The sequence below is a fragment of the Sus scrofa genome, chromosome 18, assembly GCF_054392235.1.
Source record: "Sus scrofa isolate SSC_HxYL_T2T_F1_AM1 chromosome 18, Sscrofa_HxYL_maternal_Yorkshire_Landrace_v2.0, whole genome shotgun sequence".
Classification (NCBI taxonomy): domain Eukaryota; kingdom Metazoa; phylum Chordata; class Mammalia; order Artiodactyla; family Suidae; genus Sus; species Sus scrofa.
The window spans coordinates 55,579,269-55,602,233 of NC_139400.1; the positions used below are offsets into that span (position 1 = coordinate 55,579,269).

At 44.8% G+C, this 22,965-nt stretch overlaps 1 long non-coding RNA gene across 2 annotated transcripts in view; it reads left to right on the forward strand.

Annotated features, from left to right (window-relative positions):
* The window catches only part of LOC102164754 (uncharacterized), a 163,378-nt gene that overhangs the window by 103,709 nt on the left and 36,704 nt on the right, over positions 1-22,965 (forward strand). For both annotated transcript variants that reach the window (XR_002340475.2, XR_014834122.1), the window contains exon 2: positions 19,265-19,361. This is a non-coding gene — a long non-coding RNA (uncharacterized LOC102164754). The remainder of the gene's footprint in view (positions 1-19,264; positions 19,362-22,965) is intronic.

A 22,965-nucleotide genomic window follows, 5' to 3' on the forward strand; every position in this document is an offset into this window, starting at 1 on the left:
TGTGTTGACAGTCGTCCCAGGAGCTCCCTCCTCTTGCCCAAAGCTCACCCTTGGAAGAAAATCTGCTGTTCTGGAAAATCTTCACTCCCGCCTGGCCCGTCCTCCTGTGTCTGCGAGACACTGTTTGCTCTTGCTAATCAGTTCACAGCCTGGCTGACCTTGAAGCAATGGAGAAAATACTGATGTGTGTGCATTTTGCTTAATCAAGAAGACTTTTATTGTTAACCACTGGGAGAGAAGGGAGTTGTTTTTCCTGTCGGTATAGAGACCTCCGCTCGCTTTCTGAGAGGTGAGGCTGTAAAGGCAACGAGCACGTCCTGCTACGAAGTTATCAGACCGCAACCTCTTGTTTCTGTTAGACGTCACCAGAATGTTTGCTTTGCCCCAGAAAGCGCACCACCGCGCAGACCAAAGGGGCAGTTTCTGACCTCCTCTCTTTTTGCCCCCATATTTTCTGGGTGCCCGTACGATGTCCTGACACGCCTGGGACCCGGGTCTCACTGACCTTCGTGCTTGTTCTCTCGGGATGGTGACTTGAAGATTTCTTTGCAGTGCACATCACCATGCAAGCATCCTCCGTCCTATGATGTAGGAGGAGTTTTTGATAACACCTGCTATGATAAGCCTTCTGTTTCAGCTCCCACGTGTGATGTGTGCTAAATACAGCCTTCTAGAACCCTTGCCATTACTGGTCTCTAAGGGGGCCTCAGCCTTCAGTTGACAAATTATGAAAGGCAACAGCATGAAAAAGATATTTATTATCCTAAACGGCATTATAGTACGCTGTACTGTAGCATGTATCCATGCTATCCAGCAGACCTTTCCGCAATGATGGGAGCATTTACTATCTGTGCTACCTGTGGTGACTGAGCCCTTGAAATGTGGCTAGTATCACGGAGAAAATGAATTTTAATTTAATTTTTTAGAACTTGTTTCTAGAAAAGCTTACGCTTTACAGCAAAATTGAGAGGAAGTTACAGAGATTTCCCGTACACCTGCTGCCCCGACTCGCGCACGGCCTCCCCGTCATCACATCCCTTCCAGAGCAGCACACTTGTTACAGCTGGTGAACCTCCACTGACATCGTCCCCACCCAAAGTCCATAGCTGACCTTAGGGTTCCCGCCTGGTGCTGTACATTCTGCAGGTGTGGACAAGTGTATCATCAGTATCCATCATGCTAGTATCCTGCAGAGTATTTTCACTGCTCTAAGATTCCTCTGTGCGCTGCCTTCTCATCTCGCTTCCCCTGCCTACCACCCACTCGCCACAACCTCTGGCAGCCCCTTGTCTCTTTATTGCCTCCACACTCTTGCCTTTTCTAGAATCTCATGGCTTGAGAGCTTAGTTCTTTTTACTGCTGAATCATATTCCACTGTCTGGATGTACCATAGTTCATCCATTTACCTTCTAAAGGAATTTGGTAGCTTCCAAATTTAGCTAATTATGAATAAAGCTTCCATCAACATCTATGTGCAAGTTTTTGCATAGACGTAAACTTTCAAATCCTTTGGGCCAAAACTAAGAAGCAAGATTGCTAGATCGTATGGTAATCTCATTTAATCTTAATGAATTACAATTTAAATTGAAATAGCCGGGAGCAGCTAGTGGCTACTGTATCAGGTAACCTAGTATACATATTAAAGCTTTTTCCAGAAAGAATCTGAAGCAAAGTAGGATAAAATTGTAAAACTTTAAGAGAGGAAAAAAAGGATAAAGAAAAGCAAGAGTAAGGTAATGTGGAGCCAAGAATACAAGTTCGAAATATACACCAGAGAAACCTACCTCCATAATGGACTGGCCTCGACTTGGGCTCCCTGTTTTCCAACAGAGGAACAGAGAGAAACCTTGTCAATTACCCAAACACGGATGTCCAAACCCCCAACGAGCCATTTGTTTAGGACAAGTACAATGTAGTTCTGAGATTAAGAATTCTTCCCAAGCATTCTTATTTCAACCGTGTGGTTTTCCTGCTTAAAACCCTCCAGTGGCTTCCTACTGTCTTTACTATAAATTCAAAATTCTTTTTTTTTCCCCCCCGGCCCCCCCCTGCGGCACATGGAAATTCCCGGGCCAGGGACTGAATCCGAGCCACAGCTGTGGCTTACACCACAGCTGCAGCAAAGCCAGATCCTTAACCCACCTTGCCACAGTGGGAACTCCAAACTTCAAAATTCTTACCATGTGTGTCGGTCAGATTTCTTGGCTGCAAGCCAAAGACGTGAACTCTGCATGATTTAAGCATCAAAGAAAGTCACTGGAGGATATGGAGTTGGGAAGCATGGAAACCATAGGGAGGCTGCAGGAGCAGGCTCAGAAAGCAGTCAGGATCAAGGAAGGCCAGGTGGAGCCAGGACCACAGCCAACAGCTCACCAGCAGCCACGTGGTGGGGACACTTGGCAGGACATTCCAGGCCACCGTGTGCATGACCACTTCCCCAGCCTCCCTCCCATGAGACGCTGGACTCTGCCTGGAAACTGTGGCCTTTATTGCCCCTGGGAACCTATTCTGATACAATGCCAGCATTACCTGAACTCCAGGTGGATTCCCCAGGATTCGTGCTTCTTTGCATCACTACCTGTTTACAGACTGGGGCTTGTTCATCTGACTGGCTGAGTGCAGGTCATGCACCAGCATCCTAGCAGCAAGGGAGGTGGGGTAAGCAAGTCTCTCAGTTTCAAGTTTTACCGTGAGCTATCATATGTCTCTCTCACTAAACTTCCTTTTTTTAAAAATTATTATTACTCAATGAATTTATTGCATTTGTAGTTATACAATGATCATCACAACCCAACCCAATTTTATAGGATTTCCATCCCACAACCCAGCGCATCCCCCCACCTTCTGAACTGTCTCTTTTGGAAACCATAAGTTTTTCTTTTTTTTCTTTTTTTCTTTTTTTTATTTTTTCCCACTGTACAGCAAGGGGGTCAGGTTATCCTTACATGTATACATTACAATTACATTTTTCCCCCACCCTTTCTTCTGTTGCAATATGAGTATCTAGACAAAGTTCTCAATGCTATTCAGCAGGATCTCCTTGTAAATCTATTCTAAGTTGTGTCTGATAAGCCCAAGCTCCCGATCCCTCCCACTCCCTCCCCCTCCCATCAGGCAGCCACAAGTCTCTTCTCCAAGTCCATGATTTTCTTTTCTAAGGAGATGTTCATTTGTGCTGGATATTAGATTCCAGTTATAAGTGATATCATATGGTATTTGTCTTTGTCTTTCTGGCTCATTTCACTCAGGATGAGATTCTCTAGTTCTATCCATGTTGCTGCAAATGGCATTATGTCATTCTTTTTTATGGCTGAGTAGTATTCCATTGTGTATATATACCACCTCTTCCGAATCCAATCCTCTGTTGATGGACATTTGGGTTGTTTCCATGTCCTGGCTATTGTGAATAGTGCTGCAATGAACATGCGGGTGCACGTGTCTCCTTTAAGTAGAGTTTTGTCTGGATAGATGCCCAAGAGTGGGATTGTGGGGTCCTATGGAAGTTCTATGTATAGATTTCTAAGGTATCTCCAAACTGTTCTCCATAGTGGCTGTACCAGTTTACATTCCCACCAACAGTGCAGGAGGGTTCCCTTTTCTCCACAGCCCCTCCAGCACTTGTTATGTGTGGACTTATTAATGATGGCCATTCTGACTGGTGTGAGGTGATATCTCATGGTAGTTTTGATTTGCATTTCTCTTATAACCAGCGATGTTGAGCATTTTTTCATGTGTTTGCTGGCCATCTGTATATCGTCTTTGGAGAAATGTCTATTCAGGTCTTTTGCCCATTTTTCCATTGATTGATTGGTTTTTTTGCTGTTGGGTTGTATAAGTTGTTTATATATTCTAGAGATTAAGCCCTTGTCGGTTGCATCATTTGAAACTATTTTCTCCCATTCTGAAAGTTGTCTTTTTGGTTTCTTTTGGGTTTCCTTTGCTGTGAAAAAGCTTTTCAGTTTGATGAGGTCCCATGGGTTTATTTTTGCTCTAATTTCTATTGCTTTGGGAGACTGACCTGAGAAAATATTCATGATGTTGATGTCAGAGAGTGTTTTGCCTATGTTCTAGGAGTTTGATGGTGTTCTGTCATATATTTAAGTCTTTCAGCCATTTGGAGTTTATTTTTGTGCATGGTGTGAGGGTGTGTTCTAGTTTCATTGCTTTGCATGCAGCTGTCCAGGGGAAACCATAAGTTTTTCAAAGTCTGTGTAAACTTCCTCCTTGAACCATTGGTGTCATACTTTTCAGGCTAAGGAAACTCCGCCAATGGCTCTGGAACATTGTGTTTTGGGGACTGTTTTGCAGTCTGATGGGGAGATCACATCATTGAGACCAACTGTGATAAAATATAGTGGCCCAGTTAAGTGTCAGAAACAAGGGGCAGGGAAAGAAGTCACTTTTTCTTCAATCCCACATCACTCTTCACTTTGAGATTCTCAGGAAGGAAGGCTGGCAGGTTGGTACCGAAATTGACACCAGACGCAAGCGGTTGTGGGGACCTCACCACTGAGCCCTTGAAGGATCTTAAGGATCAGTAGGTAAATTAGGGTAGAAATTCAGGGGTTCTAACACGGGCTCTCAGCCTGTAATATGTGTGGAGACACTGGAGTGGAGAATGGGTGTCCTGGGATAGACGGCCCACCCTGGAGACTCACTGCAGGGGCTCCAAGGCACGTGGCCCTGAGGTCTGAAGTGCCGAGGGAGTGAGGAGGGCTGTGCCAACATGCAGAGCCATAGTCGGTCTTCTTGACCTTGCAGAGCTTTTCGAGGGTCCCAGATATAAACTCGGGCTAACCTAGCTAACTGTGGAATGTCTTGATGGGCCCAGATGGGCAACACGTTCTTGGATGGTTTCCTAGAATAGCAGAAGCACATCAAGGAGAAGGCACATGAGTTTGCTCTGTCGCTGTGATATCACAAGGTGACAGACTATGTTTGACAGGTGGCCAAGTGAGCACAGCACTCCATGAGCCACAAATGAAAACTGGTCTTGTGACTACGTAGTCATAGATGTTATTTCCTGCATATCTTGGAAGTGGTTAAGGTGAATGTTTTTTTTTGAGTGGGTTTTTTGTTTTTTTAGGGCCACACCTGTGGCATATGGACGTTCCCAGGCTAGGGGTTGAATTGGAGCTACAGCTGCCAGCCTATACCCCAGCCACAGCAACATAAGATCCAGAACGTGTCTGACCTACACCATGGCTCATGGCAATGCCAGATCCCCAACCCACTGAGCGAGGCCAGGGATCAAACCCTCATCCTCATGGATCCTAGTTGGGTTCATTACCATTGGGCCACAACAGGAGCTCCTGGTTATGGTAATTTAAAGGGAACACTTGTACACGGAGGGATATACGTTTTTGATCCAAAGAAGGCTGGGCAAGGATGAGGAAGCTGGGTCTGTGTGTAAGTCTGCTGCTGTCTGAGGAATGCCCTCATGCTCTAGATGCCAACATCCTCTGCTTCTAAGACCACCCCTCCGCCCACCCTTCGTCTGGGTGACGGAGATCATGAGACAGATTCGGGAGAGTGACGCCAGGAACTGAAAAGCTGTCCTTCTTAGGAGTGAAATCAGCTTTCTAAAGTGTAGGTAGGAGAAAATGATTTTTCCTCTCGGAGGCAACTCAACACAAAACGGAGGCAGAGTGCAGGAACCGGTGTCCATTCCGCATGAGTTCCGCTCCTAATCCTTTGCGAGGTACCGTCCGTGCGGGACACAGTGATGTGCTGGGGACACAAACGAATACCGTAGAGACACCGGGAGCCCACAGGGCTTCCTTATAAGTAATTAACCCCAGGTCTGCAAAAAGTGCTTTCAGGATTCAGAGGCGGGGTACCTGGCTGAACCCGGGAAGTAGGAGCGGGTGAGTGAACCCGAGGGCAGAGGGAGGTGGGACGCGAGGTCCAAGACTTTAAGAAGAGTTGAGAGTTAAGACCCAGGCAGAGGGAGAGGGCTTCTAAACAGAAAGAAGAGCACCTCAAAGTGAAAGAAATCAGCTCCAAGGCCTGGGCCGGGAAATGCGAAGCTGGGGAGGATGGAGACGGAGGCGATGGCATCAACCGCCAAACCTTCTGAAGAAACAACCATGGCAGCGACACGTGGGGCCTCAGTCTGGTGGGAGATTTGCACGACAACCATCCTGACAACAAACGCACTTAGAAGGGGCCGAAACACGGTGCGTGTCACACGCTTCAAGCTCATTCACACGCATGTTGGGGGAAACAAGAGACTTAAATTCAAGCAATAGCGTTAATATTCTCCATCAAATGGGGGACCCAGGCCAGAGAGCGTCTTCTATCACACATTTTCCCCCTTGGATTTTATCCCGTAGGATGTATAACGCTTCGGGCTGACTGCTGAGCCGCATTCTTTAAACCATAAGCAACTGACATTTTCGTCTTGCAGAAGCGGAGTGTGTGTGGCTCCAATCTGAGGGGAAAGGAAGTTATTTTTATTCAGCGGCGTACCTTTGTTGGGGAGATTATAAAGCACGCTTCCAACATTAAGACATCGCGTCCTCCTCTTTGTATGGAAAAATGTGCTCAATGGGCCCCTGTGTAAATCGGCTTTCTCGCCCGAGATGGCAAAGAAGCCCTGACGTGCGAATTGAACGTAATAGGTTTGGAGACACACCCCAGCCACGTCCCTCGTGGTCTTCTAAAGACTGGCCGTCCCAGGTCCTGTCCTCTTTAACACGCTCCCAGTTATCTGGCCTCATTCGGGAATCCAGCAAGTGTTTCGGAGGCTCAGCACCAGACCACGGGCCAGTGACCAACAAGACAGAAACAGGTCTCTGCTCTCACAAAGCTCCAGTTCTGGTTGGAGGGTTTGACAAGAGCCAGACCAAGCGGGAGAATGTAAGACGGTGGTGTCATGCCATGAAGGCCCTCTGACAGGGCCGTGGAACAGAGATTTACCCTGTGGGGAAGGGTCGGGGAAGGTGCCTCTGAGGAGTGACAATGGGTAGACTTGAATGCGAAGAGGCAGCCATGCAAAGATTCAGGGGGAGGGAAGAGCAAGGGGTTGTGGAAGGAATGGGATTAGCAGGCTCACCAAGTGCTGTGGGCTGACTCAGGCGCTGCAGGTTTCTGAGGGTTCTGAAGTCAGCCTGTCTCGCTTTGAGCCAGCTCAACCACATGCTCCATGACTTTGCGAACGTTACTGAACCTCTCTAAACTTATTTTTTTCTCTATAAAATGGGAATGCTTTTATGAGATAAAGCTAGTAGAATGCCTAAGAGTGAGCTTAAGTAAATGTCGATCTTTAATTATTCAACAAAGTTTTTATTGAGCAGCTACTACTGGTGCAGCTGCTATGGAAACCACTATGGAGGCTCCTCAAAAAATTAAAAACAGAACTACCATAGGATTCATCGATTCTACAGCTGGATACAGATCCAAAGGAAAAGAACCCACTATCTTGAAAAGACAATCTGCACCTCAGTGTCTCTTACAGCATTACTTACATGAGCCAAGCCTGGAAGCAGCCTGGATGCTCATCAATGCATGAATGGATCAAGAACACATATGTAATGGAATGTTATCCAGCCATAAAAAGGAAGGAAATCTAGCCATTTGTGACAACATGGACGGACCCTGCAGGCATTATACTGAGTGAAATAAGTCAGACAGAGAAAGACAAATACCGTAGGATTTCATTTAGAGGATGTGGAATTGAAAAAAATGGAACTCAGAGAAACAAAAAACAGACTGATTTGTCTGAGGTGGGGTTGAGGTGGGATGGGAAGTGGGTGAAGGTGGTAAAAAGGTAAAAACTTGCCCTTATAAATTAACTAAGTCCTGGAGCGGTAATGCACAGCACGGGGACTCTTGTTAACAATCCCGTATTACTATATGAAGGTTGCTCAGAGTAGATCTTAAAAGTTCTTGTCACAAGAAAAAACTGTATAGCTATGTGATGTGGTAGATGTTAAACTTACTGTGGTGATGATTTCATAATCATATATCAAAATCATTATGTTGTATATCCTGTACTAATATATGTCAATTAAGCCTCAATAAAACCAGAAATAGTGACAAACTTTAATTAAATATTTGTTTTGATCCTGGGTAGGCTTACTGTAAAGTGAGACTATATTAATTAGCCTGTCTGCAAAAAACCAAGATTCTAGAAGGGACAGTGTATGTGAAAATGAAGTTCAAGTAAATGGGGGGTGGGGGGGCATAAAGCAAGGACTTGCAAAATTGTAGCCTAGAAGCGTGAGCAGTGCTTACTCGAGTTAACAGCATATGTTTAACTTAGGCACATGGAGGGAAAAAGTAGTAATTAGTTTAACCATTTTTTTTGGAGCATCTACTATTTCTAGGAATTATGCTGCTGGGTGTCTTCTGCTGCTGTCACCTCGTTTTAACGTTTGGGGAAAGATTGCCCCCTTTAGGCTGTGACCTTAGGATTGATAGGAGATATATACACAAGGGAGAGCTCTTCATTGCCACATCACAGATGGTACTTGTGACTAAATGCTGGGTTATTGTACTTCAAAACATTTATATTCCCAATAAAGACTATTGCCTTCCTGTCCTATGTTAAGCACTACTTTAGGTACCAGAGGCAGAGAGGGAATAAACAAAGTCCTGGAGCTCATGGATTTTACAGTTTCTTGGCAGAGTTATCAATGACTGGCTTGATAGAGATTTCCACAAATAATCCTGAAAAGACATAAGAAGTTCTTTTGTAACCTTTCTCTGGTACAAAGAACAGCGGGTGTTTGGAAGAAAGATTCTACTTGGGCACTAAAGTTTTTTCCACTTTAAATTTGGAATCCTATTTTCAACAGGTGGATTGTATAGGAAATTGGAATGGCCAGAAGCCATTGGCTCATTTTCTCAACCTAGAAGAAATCCAGAGGAAGCACATTGTATATATGGAAGGAGCCTGTGTGCTGGAGTCAGAGATACCTGAGTGTGAAGGCTGCTCCTAAACCTTAGTTTTCTCCTCTGCAAAGTGGGGTAATATCTACCTGCATTTTTGTGCAAATAGAGGGAATATAAAGTTTCTAGCAGAGTACCTGATGTTGGCATGCAACGAATGCCATTTTCTAACCCTCTCCTTCCCTACTGGCATCTCCCCCTCTTCCAAACACACATATGTGCTCAAAATAGCAAATCTCAGTAATAAGTCTGGCTCACAATGGGGATCAATGATAAAAATTTTTGTTGAGGCTACAGATTTTTTTTTTTTCTTTTTAGGGACACACCTGTGGCATATGGAAGTTCCCAGGATAGGGGTCAAACCAGAGATACAGCTGCCAGCCTAGGACACAGCCACAGAAACACGGCAGGATCCAAGCCATGTCTGCGACCTACACCACTGCTCACAGCAAAGCTGGATCCTTAACCCCGCTGGCAGGCAGTGCAGTCTATAATCTCATTCACTCTTGGCCAATGGCAGTGTGCTGTCTCCTGAAATAAATGCAAATCAAGTATCTCTTTAGAGGCACTGAAAAAACAACATGTTGGATAAGTATGACGACCCAAAAACTCACAGGATGAGTTTTTCTCTAGGACACAAATGGGTAGAAAGTCAAAGAGAAAGAGGCTATTTAAGAAAAAATCACATTTTGGTTTGTTGAACAGAGAATGTTGAAAATTTGAGTAGCATTACGCTTCAAAAATCATCCCAAGAGTATATAATATGCTTTACATATACATATTTAGCCAACAAATACTTATTAACACCCAGTATTTTCAGGCCAATATTTTCTGACTTTCTATTCTAGGATCCTAGACCTCCACGTCATTGTGTATCTTGCGTACTCATCCCTACTATTCCGAAAGTGTAGCTAAAATTCCTCCAACTACCAAAAAGGTCAGCGTATGAATAGAAGATGTGGGCACTTTTTTGGATTAAACTTTGAAATTTAATTAGTAAGTCTCAGGAGAGTGCAGTTGATATTATTGTCAACATAAGACAATAGGAGATCCAGGAGGACCTTGGCCAAATTTGTTCTAATTGCAGAATAGAGAGAAGAAGGCTTAGGCTTTGCCAGCGTCAACTGTTCCAAAATCCTTCAGGAAAAAAACAGAATTCGTTCTGAACACTAATTTTGTGTATATATATATGTATAAATATGTACATACAAAATCTATGCATATATTTCAGTTTGTAAAAATCATGTTTTAAAAAATTGCATCTATAGATTTATGTCATTAAGCTTCACTTTGCTTCATTCGATGCTCTGATTTGCATCTTACTCAGACTCTAAAGTGATAGGCAATCTTGAGAGGTTTTTCTCCATCAGCTCCTCTTCCATCTCTATATCTTACCCTTATTAGTTCCAAACCCAGAGATATCACAAAAACATAAAATAACAGCTTGATATCTCTCATTAATATAGATGCAAAAATCCTCAACAAGATATAAGCAAATTGCATCCAACAAAATACAAAAAAAGGTAATAATTCATCAGGACCAAGTGAGGTTTATCTCAAGAATGCAAGCCTGGTGGATCATTCAAATCAATGGATATAATTCACCATATTAACAGCCGTGTGGTTCTTCTCGATGGATGCATAAAAAACATTTGGCGAATTGAATAATCATTCAAGATAAGAAGTCCTAGCAAATTAGGAATAGAAAGAAAATTCCTCAACCTGAGGAATGCCTCAACCATGGGGCATCATGAAAAAATCTATAGGTAACATTATACTTGATAGTGAGAGACTGAAAACGTTTCCCTAGAGACTGGGAGCAAACAAGGATCTGCTCTCTTGAGTCTTAGTAAAATTGAGAAGCAAAAGAAAGAAAAGACATATATATTGGAAAAGAAGAAATAAATCTCTCTGTTTGGAGACAACATGATTGCCTATGTAGACAATCCTGAAGAATCTGTAAACTTGCTCCTAGAAGAAGAAAGTGAGTTTAGCAAGGTTTCAGGACACGAGATCAATATATAAAGCCGATTCTATTCCTATACACTAGCAATGAGCAACTGCAGTTCATGAGAATCTGGTTTCTCACCATGAAAGAAAGGGACTCAGAGTGAATCTGGTGATGCTGAACTGGAGACAGAGATACAGACTCACATTTATTTATTTAATTAATTGACTAATCCATTAACTGATTAATTAATTTTCTATGGCCGCACCTGCAGCATATGGATGTTCCTGGGTCAGGGGCTTTATCCGAGCCACAGCTACGACCTACACCACAGCTGCAGCAACACCAAATCTTTTAACCCATTGCGCCGGGCTGGGGATCAAACCTGTGCCTGAAAAGAAAGAGAAGGAGAGGAGGCATAGCTAAATGATACAAGAGCCAACTCGAAAGAATTCCCAATGTCTGCAGCTGGAAAATTTGAGCAGCAAAATGAATAATGGCAGCATTGGATTATAACCCAAATGATAAAATAAATATTCATGAATTTACACTGATATAAATTCATGACTAAATCAATACAAAACACGATGGAAAAGGGAAAACAATCTTCCCCAGTGAAGACTTCCAATCAATAAAGGTAGAAGAAATGAGAAAAAAATCATAGTTAGAACACTATAGTAATAAATGTTGCAGACAAGATCCACTAAAAATAGTGGATGAAAGTTTAACGAGAAATTTACATAGTCTCAAAGTAGTTTCCTCAAAATGTTTGTTTATTACTGTGGTGTTTTTAACATGTGTCTGCAAATTCTTCTTCTTTTTTTTTTTTTGTCTTTTTGTCTTTTGTCTTTTTTGTTGTTGTTGTTGCTATTTCTTGGGCCGCTCCTGCGGCATATGGAGGTTCCCAGGCTAGGGGTTGAATCGGAGCTGTAGCCACCGGCCTACGCCAGAGCCACAGCAATGCGGGATCCGAGCCGCGTCTGTAACCTACACCACAGCTCGCGGCAACGCCGGATCGTTAACCCACTGAGCAAGGGCAGGGACCGAACCCGCAACCTCATGGTTCCTAGTCGGATTTGTTAACCACTGCGCCACGACGGGAACTCCCTTCTTTTTTTTTTTTTAAGGCTGCACCCACGGTATATGGAGATTCCCAGGCTAGGGGTCGAATTGGAGCTATACCTGCTGGCCTACGCCGCAGCCACAGCCACACTATATTCGAGCCACATCTGTGGTCTACACTACAGCTCATGGCAATGCTGGAGCCTTAACCCACTGAGACCAGGGATTGAACCTGCAACCTCATGGTTCCTAGTTGGATTTGTTTCTGTTGCACCACGATGGGAATTTCTGCAAATTCTTTGATACTTTTCCCTCCAGGAATTGGAAATTTTCCTCTCCTTGAATGCACTTTGGACTTAATAAGTTGCTTCTAATGTAAAGGGAAAATTAGTAGTGCTTCCCTGAAGACACTGACCAACACTTCCTTAAACAAGTGAAGACACCTGACCAGCACTTCCTTAAACAGGTGAAGACACCTGACCAGCACTTCCTTAAACAAGTGAAGACACCTGACCAACACTTCCTTAAACAGGTGAAGACACCTGACCAGCACTTCCTTAAACAAGTGAAGACACCTGACCAGCACTTCCTTAAACAGGTGATCCAGGTTAACACCCCCACCAGCGGAGCATGATGATGTCTTATCCACAAAACGCTGCAAAGAGGACATCACCTCTGTGGTTCTCCCTCCACAAACCTGTAACTCTGCCTAATCCTGAGAAAACATCGGACAAACTGATGGACATTCTACAAAATATCTGACCAGTTCTGCTCAAGTATGTCAAGGAAAGACTGAGGGGCCCATGCTAGACCAGAGAAGACCACCAAAGGCAATGTGATGCCCTGGATGGGATCCTGGAACAGAAAGGGGACAGTAGCAAAGAGCGGAGGAATCCTTACTGACTTTATTAAGTCAGTACTATACTTCGTAGCACCTCGCCAAGGCTGATATCTTGGTTTTGATCATCGTACCGTGATTGTGCAAGACACTGACATTAGGGGAAGCTGGGTGAAGAGCATACGGGAACGCCACTGTCTTTTCTACTTTTCCCAAAGTCCAAAATTATTTTGAAATAGAAAAGTTAAAAAAAAGAATAAAGAATTTAAAAAGAACCACAACAACAGAATAAAGAACAGTGGGGGCTGAGAGTGAGCTGAACTCTAATCCATTAGGACAGGAAGTTAGTAGTTATTGTCTAAAATTAATAAATTAAGGCCTAGCGTTTTAAGCATTATATCTAGTGATACATGAATAACTACTTGAAGAAAAGGCTGAAAGAGTGAAAAGTGGTTGCTTCTGGGGCCCAGGACTGGGATGGAGGAGCAGTGGACCTGTGGGCTGCTGCTATTCTTCATTGCAGCCCTTTCTGCATCGGTGCCTTATTAAAAAAAACTTACCAAAAAAACCCTTGCAAAAACTGTACAAAGATTTCTCTGAATGTTAACATCTTACATAACCATTTAAAAAAATTTATTTATTTTTTTGCTTTTCAGGGCTGCACCCACAGCATATGGAAGTTCCCAGGCTAGGGATCTAAACGGAGCTGTAGCTGCCAGCCTGTGCCAGAGCCACGGCCATGCAGGATCTGAGCTGTGTCTGCGACCTACACCACAGCTCACGGCAACACAGGATTCTTAACCCACTGAGCAAGGCCAGGGATCAAACCTGCATCCTCGTGGATGCCAGTCAGATTTGTTATTAACCACTGAGCCACGATAGGAACTCTTCATAACCACGGTAAAATGATTGAAAACTAGAAAATTGACATTAATAGACCATTACTAACCAAGTTGCAGATAAACTGTTAACTACTATTAATTCATCTACAAACGTCCTTTTTGTTTCCCTCCTGCCCTTCATCTGGTCCAGGCGCCCATTTGCGATCACAGGGCATTTGTTACCATCTCTGCTTACTCTTCTCTAGTTTGTAATTCTTCCTCAGTCTTTCTTTGTCTTTCATCACTTTGGAAAAGTACTAGCAGGTTATTTTGTAGAATATTTCTGGATGTGAGTTTCTCTGAATTTGGGTTTGTCTGATGTTTTATGCTTTTCTGACTGTGTACACATTGCTCTTGATTTAAAATTTAAAAATGCGTAATTCAAAAAAAAACCGTTTTCTCAGGGGACATTATGCTTGCAATCTTTTCCGAAGATAAACACACTCCTCTGCAGGAATTGATTTTGTTTGTTTGTTTTGCTTTTTAGGGCCACACCTGCAGCATATGGACATTCCTAGCCCAGGGGTCGAATTAGAGCTGCAGCTGCCTGCCTACACCGCAGCCACAGCCATGCCAGATCTGAGCCACATCTGTGACCTACACCACAGCTCATGGCAATGCTGTATCCTTAACCCACTGAGCAAGGCCAGGGATCGAACCTATGTCTTTATGGATACTAGTCGGGTTTGCTACCACTGCGCCACGATGGGAATTCCAGGAATAGGTTTTTATATCTTAAGTCCTTTGCAAGGCTCTGAATGTGGGCTTTGTTTTTCCTGGTTCCATTTTTGGTGGAGGTGAAGACCCATGCTAATTTCTCGTCCCTTCTATAGGACTCCAGGTGACAGTCAAGGAATAGGTTGGCTTCCCTCAGGTTTGGGAGGAGACCAACCGAGAGGCAGGGCCTGGATTTGACCCCTGCAGAGGTGCCTTGGGAGCTGTTGAAATGAGGGCAACCTCCTCAACAGAAGGTTCTGGCACTCCCACCCAAGGCACCCCTTCTCCCTTCCGTTGCCGGCACTTAGGGGCTGACCTCTTCAGGTCTCTGCCTGTCAAAGGCTTGCCTTTGGCCTGGTCTTCCCCTCTCACTTCCTTTAAGTAAAGGGAGAAGCAGACTGTCGGCATGTCCAAAGGTGCTCTGTGCCTTTTGAAGCTTTGAAAGCCTCTGTACGGGCATAAATCAAAGGCGAGGGAGCTTATTCATTTAGCTCGTCAGAAAAATCCCACTGTCATCATGTCACATACAAGAGCTGATTCTTTTAATAGCTTTATTCTTTTCCCGTTTAGAAAGGAATTGTTCCAGGGCACTCATTCCATCCTGTATATTAGCCATTTCATTTTTCACAGAGGGGGGAAAATGCCTTTCCACACATGATTAATACTGCTGTTGAAGGCCAGAAGAGCCGACCATGTGCTGGCTTCGGGCCATCCATCAGCAATTTAGCATCTGTAATCTGGCCACAGCGAGTCACTGAACATCATGAACAAATCATGGCTGGCCCGTGGACCCGGTGTGAGCAGAGCACGCATCTTCCCCGGAGGTTAGAACAGGAGGACGATCTAAAGGGAGGAAAGCCACATATGCAAAGACGACCCCCAGATTTTTGTCTTGAAGACATTCCTAGTAGATTCTTGCCAATGGGAGTTCAAAGCCCTGCCCTCTCCCCCTTAAAGGAGATCCATCTTTCTTAGGGAGATGGAGCAAATGAAAGAAGCATCCTCAGAACGGTGTTGTCTGCAGAACCAGTAGAGTGACACCCCTGTTCGCTCACAGTTTGGGATTGCGAGGGCACAGCACGCTCAGTGTGCCGCTCAGTGTAAACGCTCGGGCTGGGAGGAAATTGCACAGTGCGTCTTAGAGTCAGTGGACTGGATTTGAGTCCCTGTTTGCACCTTAGCATTTGTCTTTGGAGGCGCGGCTTGTCCTCTCGGATGTCCCGTTTCCTCTGCGTTATTAACATCAGTGGCACAGCCTCCGCGGAGCAGGGCTCGTGTACCTGCTCGCCCCCAGCACACAGTGGGTGCTCCCAGAACTGACGTTTCTGCTCTCCCTGCCCTCTTTCCTCTCCAAAGAGAACAAGGTTTCTCATGAGGATTAACCACTCAAGACAACTTTCGTGGAAGTTAGTTGAAGGGCAGATCCTTTAGGAGAACACGAAAAGCTTTATAAATTGCCTTCAACAGTCGCACCAAATCCTTCAGTCGGTTTTAAAAGAACTGTTTACCGCTGCATATGGCAGTCATTATTTGGAATAATAAACCCTCTGAGAATCTGAACATTCGTGGGCCAACAGATGGGTCAACCTGCTTCGCAATTTAACAAAGTAATTTATTTCAATCACTGGGACAGGCCACGTGAAGATTACTAATTCAGTTCACAAGCAAAAGGCGCAGACACTACTATGGGGCTGAACTGTGTAGCCATTATGGAAATGCACACCTGTTCGGTTGGTTTTGAGACAGTCTTCATTTCGATTAGTGTTTCCTTTTCTTCCAAGGTGTGTATTAAATTGCTGTAGATTCTTCTGCTGAAACTCATGTGCTAATTGGTGTCAGGATGAGATAAAGATCTCAGCGAAAATTTATACCATGGCGTAGGTACAATTCAGGTCATCAAAGTCGGCTGTGCAAAGTAAAACAGGTGTATCAGAAGTATATTCTTATCATAATTGGCCAGTGTGTTTTCTTTCTTCCTGAAACCGTCTGCCTAGCATTTAAATGGGAAGGAAACGGGCCAGAATATTTGCCCCTCGTCTTCAAATCTGCTTAAACCTCCCCCCTCTTGACCTCATCTCTCTCCTTCCATCCTCACTCAGGAGCCAAAGGGAGTGAGGAATAGCAAAGGCGGTTAGAGAGCTTCTTGGAGCGATTCGTACAGTGTTCAAAAAACGAGGCTGGAGTTGTTAGAAAGAACTGGGGCGGCACCTCCTCTTCCCATCTCGTCCCCTGCATCCCAACGCAGAGTTGGACAGGACTTGCGTGATAATGTCAGGAAAGGGCACACAAAGGCGGTGCCTTTGAGATGGTTTGCATTTGAGAGCCGCTGTGTGTTAGGTAAGATTGCTAAGGCTATGAGATTGTTTTGTGGCAGTTTTTGAAAGGAAGACGCCTTTCTTCTATGCAGTCCTTTTCTACTTTGTTGTCTGGAGCGATCGCTTCAACAAAGACGACTTCCCTCCTTCTCACCAGTCCTCCCCAAATGTTTATTTCTTCAGTTGCCTTTTCTCTACCAGAGGTCAGGCTGGCTACCGGGATTCTCATGCCATGCCATCCCGCAGGCAGGGGGGACAGGGTAAGGTTGCAGCAATTATGGTTCAGTGGAAAGATTGCTGCAGTTGGAGGTTAATGCAGGTTATGAGGGGACCTCTAGCCAGAGATATTAAAAGACACTGATTTTTAAGTCTCCCTGTATGTTAGGACAGTGAGTAAGTAGTTCAGTAGGATGCAAAATTGTGGTGTCCTTTTAAAGTTTATATTTATTAAATTTCCAACACCCACGCAGTCAAGGGCTGCATTCATAAACTCAGAGGCAATGCTAAAAGTCTCAGTGTGAGAAAGTGCACAAATACAAGGCCTGGGTCATGCGGTCGTCTGTCCCCCTGCCCCCTCCCCCCCAGTCCCGCAACAGCTCTGCACGGCCAGTTCCCTGTGCATGTGCCATTCAATGTCCTGCTTCCCAGTCCCTCCTCTTCCTCTCCTAAGCACTCCAAGCTCAAAATGTCTAAAACCGAATTTCTTTACCTTTCCCTCATTCACCGAATAAGTCCTCTCCCTTCCAGAGTCCCCGTTCCTGGCCCTCACCCCGAGCCCTCCTCCCGGGTCATCATTCCTTAATAGCTGATCAGTGATCAAAAGCTGTGGGCTTTTCGCCTTATGCCCACACTCCTCCTGCCCTGTTCCTCCTCACTGTCCACTGCCTCAGGCAGGGCCCCGGCACCTGCACTGTCATCAGGGCTTGCGGGGGCCTCTTCTCTTCCAGTCTCTCCCACACACACCACATCCCCGTCCCCCTGGCAGACGGATCCTCCTGGTACCAGACCTCCCCCAGTTCCCCGGTGGCCACAGAATTAAACGGAAACGTGCCAGCCTGAGAATCACAGCCCTTTCTAGAATTGTCCTAACCTCCCTTTCCATCCCCGTCTCTCATCCCTCCCTTCGTATACCTTAAGCACCAGAGAAGCAAGAATGCTAGCTAGTCCTCAAATACATCTTTGCTTTTTCTCCTCTGAGGATGCTGTTTGCTCCTTTACATATGCTGTTCCTCTGCCTGCAGGGCCATCCCTGAAATTCTGCTTGGTTGAAATTCTATCCTTCCTTTAAAGTCCACTTCAAATGCTTCAGGAAATCTTCCCCCCCTTCCCTCCCCCTGTGAGCCAGATGCCTGGTTCTCTCCTTTGAACGCTAGTAGCTCTTTGATTCTTTTACTGTCTTAGGAAATTTATCTTTTTCTAACTTGCACTCAATTCAGTTCCACTCTGCAAATGCTTAGCAAGCACCTGTTAGGAGCCAAAGTCTGTGCTGGGTGTTAGGGATAAACGAGATATTGAGTGTATCATCCAAGGGAGGGGCCTACAGGCAAACATGCAATTATCCTAAGATGATGAAGTGGGATCGTAGTTGATGGTGGCGCAGAGAAGAGCTGCCCACATAAGTTGGGCAGAAGAAGAAGGCACAAGGTGGGAAAGAAAGAACTCTCAGGGACCCTCGGTTATTTCTATTTTAATTCACCTTTTCAAGGTGGACCTGCTCTTTAGGGAAACTGGCTCCCATCCCTACATCACCGTAGGTCTGAGTATCGCACCTGCACATCAGCACTTAAATAAAGAGAAGGGCTTTTTTGCAAAGAGTACCTGAGTCCTAAGTTTGCATGAAGGGCTCTTGTGGGGAAATGATGGTTTTAGAAGAAAAGGAGAATAGAATGAGGAGTTCCTGTCGTGGCTCGGTGGAAACAAATCTGACTGGCATCCATGAGGTTGTGGGTTGGATCCCTGGTCTCACTCAGTGGGTTAAGGATCCAGCGTTGCCATGAGCTGTGGTGTAAGTCACAGACACAGCTTGGCTCTGGCATTACTGTGGCTGTGGTATAGGCCGATTCAACCCCTAGCCTGGGAACCTCCATATGCTGGGGTGTGGCCCTAAAAAGACACACACACACACACACACACACACACACACACGAATGAAATGCAAAAAGGACTTTTGACCCTAAAGCTTGTATACTTTTCCAGAGCTGGAATCAGTTAATGTGCACCTCCTGTCTCTATCATTGATCCTGTTTCACATTTTCACAAATAAAGCCTTTGGAGCTGAGATCAGGAAAGACTGTCTCAGGGCAGTGGCTTTCCTTCCCTGTTAGTCCCGAATCCCCAGGCCCTTCAGGAAAGTGCTTTACACAGAGCCCACAAGGGGGACTGGATGAGTGAATAATGAACTCGGAGCATGCTGGAATTTGGAAAGAAGTTTTAATCTTGTAACGTATGGACTGGGATCTATGGACTGGCTCGCTGTTGGCCAAACCCTTTCCTTGGCCTCCCTGGGACCAGCCTGCAGTTCGCCCTACCCTGTGGCTGGTTTGCTCACGGGACATAAGTGGGCCTACTGGGCATCACTTCATCTCCATCCTTTTTCTCCTTGCTGCAGAGCTCCCTGTGGAAGAGGTAGAGTCAGCAATGGAAGCAGTTTGGGTCTGGATGTGGAAGCTGCCTGCCCACTCGGCACACCCACGTTGGACGATTAGGTGAGCAGACAACAAACATTCCCTATGTTAAGCCACTACGATGTGGGGTTTATTTGTTAGGGTAGCTGGCAGAACCCTACAAATACAATCCACTTTACACTGTGCGTAGAAAAGTGAGGACGAAGAAGCCAAACATCCCTAATGGGCTCTCTCTGAAAGCAGGCCTGCTTTTCGGTGGCGTCACTGCTTTGTCTCTGAGTGCCTGCAGTGGGCCTTTGGAAGCTGTTGCTTTGAGATTCGTTCCGCAGTATGTTTCAAGTTGTTCTGCCTTAAATTAAAAAATCAGTAGTTTGAATGTGGATGCAAATTCTTAATAGCCTTAGCAACTGACGAAAAATTTCCAGATGTTTCACAAAGCACTAAAATATTGTACATTGTTTTCTTTTTCAATGGGAAATTATTCACAGCGCCATAAAAAGTTGTTTTTTCAGTAAACAGATTATGTTTCAGTCTGCGGTGTGAACACTTAAATGGAACGATGCAATATGCCACTTTTTAAAAGAGGGTTTTAAACATGTCAGTACAAACCTTTCAGGCCTCTGTCCCATAAATTCAACTTTTTAAAATGAAATCAACCTGAGCCCTGTGAAAGCTCTAGTACTACTATGTCAAAACCAGTGAAATTTGCCTGTTTATTGCCACCTATGGAATGTGGCAAAGAAACATTCTTTTCACATGGGACAATTTCTTCAACTTTACACCAAGTGAAATTTAATTGCTTTCACTTCCTGGAATCATTAGGCGTTAGTCCTGCAGGAGAGGGAACCCAGAGGAGATGCTGAAAAATAAGTCTGTGCTTAATATATTTCTCCTTGGAATTGTATTCTCTTTCCCTTTACTGCTGTGATGCAGCAAGTTTCAGCCTGGGCAGCCGCTTTACAAACAGGAGGGAAATTTTAGAGGAAGAAGAAATAACAGGTATCCTATTGGGAAAAGAACACATCCGAGGTAAATTGTCCTTGAAAGCCATGACTAGGCATGCCTTGATCATTACTATCGAACTACTGGAGTATCCCACTCTTCCAAGTTCATTTTTGGTGTGTTGTTGTCTTCATAAAAAGGAGTAAGGGCAGGAGTTCCCGTCGTGGCTCAGTGGTTAACGAATCCAACTAGGAACCATGAGGTTGGGAGTTCGATCCCTGGCCTAGCTCAGTGGGTTAAGGATCCAGCGCTGCCGTGAGCTGTGGTGTAGGTTGCAGACGTGGCTCAGATCCCGCATTGCTGTGGCTCTGGCCTAGGCCGGTGGCTACAGCTGATTCGACCCCTAGCCTGGGAACCTCCACATGCTGAGGGAGCGGCCCAAGAAATGGCAAGAAAAAGACAAAAAAAAAAAAAAAAAAAAAAAAAAGGAGTAAGGGCAGTATTAGGTAAATGAAAAGATGCCTAGCAGTCCTTTTCCTGGGCTGTGTTGTGTCACGTCCAGGAAAATCAGTACAAAACAAGTACCAGGCAATCATTTTATTCACATGACAGCAGGTTGTGACATTTTTCAAAGGGATTCAGGGATCCTTTCATATTTAATTATACATTATATATTAAAGGTCCTTTACAGAGTATTTGAATGAAGTTTATGGTAATTACAGAGGGGATGAGAGAGGATAAAATTAAAGACCCTTGTTAAAATCACTGCCAGAAATGAAGATGAGTGGCCTCTGCGGGGCAAGGTAAGACCAAGGGAAATGGGAGCTCTTGGGCCCCTCCCTTCCCCATGAGGCTCTTTTATTTGCTTCAACAGAGGGTGCGAGCATGGGGTGTTAAGAAGAACTGGAATAGGTGTGGATGCTGTACAGAGCTGCCCAGGAAGGGCGGGCAGCAGTTCAGTGCACCTGAGTCTGGGGGTTCCCAGGGCAGAGCCCTCCTGGTAGATCAGAGTGGGCCCAGCTTCTCTGCTTCCTGTGCCACTCGATGCTTCTGGATTTATACACACTGTAAAGCAAGGTCCACCAGTGTGACATGTTATAAATGCTCTTCTCTGTTCTGGACCCCAAACTCATGGTAACCTGCAAAATGTTCCCCGAAGTCACGGGACTGGACACTGTCAGTCACTGGGGAGGCTTGAAGACCCTTCGCTCTTAGGGGACACCAAGGATGGAATGTTGAGTTGGAAAATGTACAAAGGAAGGAGAGTGTGGCTTGTTCTCGGGATGGATATGAAAGGGGAGAGACAATTAAGTGAGAGCAGCCATTTCCTTATAGGCAGGAAATTCCATTTGTACATGTTTGTTTCACAAGTTCAATAGAGTTGGATTCTGAGCTTCCTATATAAATTTTGGTGTTTTTTTTTTTTTAAAACACTGGAAACTATTTTTTCCTAAGGGATGACTATAACTCTGGGTGTGTGTGTGTGTATTTAAAGGATGAAGAATATAGTTATTTCCTACTCAAGAATTTTAAGATGTGGCTCATTTTGGTGCAGAAGCCCAAACTGATTAAAGTTTCTGTTTCACTGTTTGAGGATCCGACTTCCAATTTACTTTGAAGGCATATTTTTCAAGATAGGAGGATAGGAGCTATTTCGTGTGACTGTTCATTAGCTTGATTTCAATCTTGTAAATGTTTAGGCCAGTGGTTTGGGGGCCTCCCCCTGCACTGCTGAGGCCACATGACCATTAGGGGAGGGCCTGCCCTCCTATGTCTGCAATCAACCTAAAAGTCCTCAGCTTCTTCCCTTCCTTACATCCAGCAGGTTGTCAAGAATCCCCCCCCCTGCACACACACCTCCTAGATATTCATCCCACCAACTTTCACCCCAGTGTAAGGACTTTCTGGCACAAGGAGGCAGTGCTTTCCGAGGGCCTATTTATAGGTTCTCTTGCAGGCTCTTGGACGGCTATGCCAGCCAAGTGGACCCAATCTCTGCATTTATGAGGTGTAGCAGGGAGACAGATATAAAACATGGACTACCTCATGGCTAATTATGTACCGTGTGGTCAGTGTGACAGAGTAGGAGGACAGTCTGAGTGTGTTTGAGGCAAAACTGGGTGGAGTTTCTTTGAAGACTGACTCTTACGCTGAAACGCTGAAACTCAGAGGTTAAGTAGGATTTGCTTAAAACACAAACAAAGATCATTTTGGGCAGAGCCTTAGTTCAGGAAGGCTAGGGATAGGGCGTGTATGGGAGAGGAGGCCGGAGCTGGTGATGGGTTGGGGCTGGGGCTATTCATGCAGGCAGGTAGCAGAGAGCAGTGCAAAGTTGGTACCCATTATTAAGGCAAGAAGATTGAAATAGGTGTTAGCTAATTAAACATTGTTTGCAAAGATCTTAACCTGTCCATTCGTGGTAGGGGATTCCCAAACCATTTTTTTTTTTTTCACCTGAGATTACACTGCTTTTGATGGGTCTACAAGCAAAGCCTTGTGGGTCATGGTAAGACTGTGTATCATGTCCTGAGAGCAATGGGAAGCCATCAGAGGGTTTTAAATAGAGGAGTGCCTTATATTTATCAAGTGCACTTGACCCAATAGAACGAGGAGTAGCTCCTAATGTTGAGAACTTGGATGAAGTTTGGCGAAGAGCATTATAATGATTATGTGTTTGAAATAAGTCATGACAAGTAAGTTTTAGAAACTGTTTAGAGGAGGAAGAGCCTAGTTAAACATGAAT